The following is a 652-nucleotide window of genomic DNA, read 5'->3' on the forward strand; positions in this document are numbered from 1 at the left end:
AGACCAATGGAACAGAACAGAGCCCTCAGAAATAATAGCACACATCCACAACCATCTGAACTTTGACAAACCTGACAAAAACAAGAAATGGGGAAAGGATTCCCTATTTAATAAATAGTGCTTGGAAAACTGGCTAGCCATATGTGGAAAGCTGAAACTGGATCCCTTCCTTACACCTTATACTAAAGTTAATTCACGATGGATTAGGAACTTAAATGTTAGACCTAAAACCAGAAAAACCCTAGAAGAAAACATAGGCAACACCATTCAGGACATAGGCATGGGCAAGGACTTCATGTCTAAAACACCAAAAGCAATGATAATAAAAGCCAAAATTGACAAATGGGATCTAATTAAACTAAACAACTTCTGCACAGCAAAGTAAACTACCATTAGAGTGAACAGGCAACCTATAGAATGGGAGAAAATTTTTTCGATCTACTTATCTGACAAAGGGCTAATATCCAGAACCTCCAAAAACTCAAACAAATTTACAAGAAAAAAACAAACAACCCCATCAAAAAGTGGGTGAAGGATATGAACAGACACTTCTCAAGAGAAGACATTTATGCAGCCAACAGATACATGAAAAAATGCTCATCATCACTCGCCATCAGAGAAATGCAAATCAAAACCACAATGAGATACCATC

The sequence above is a fragment of the Mandrillus leucophaeus genome, unplaced genomic scaffold (assembly GCF_000951045.1).
Source record: "Mandrillus leucophaeus isolate KB7577 unplaced genomic scaffold, Mleu.le_1.0 Scaffold172, whole genome shotgun sequence".
In the NCBI taxonomy this organism is placed as follows: Eukaryota; Metazoa; Chordata; class Mammalia; order Primates; family Cercopithecidae; genus Mandrillus; species Mandrillus leucophaeus.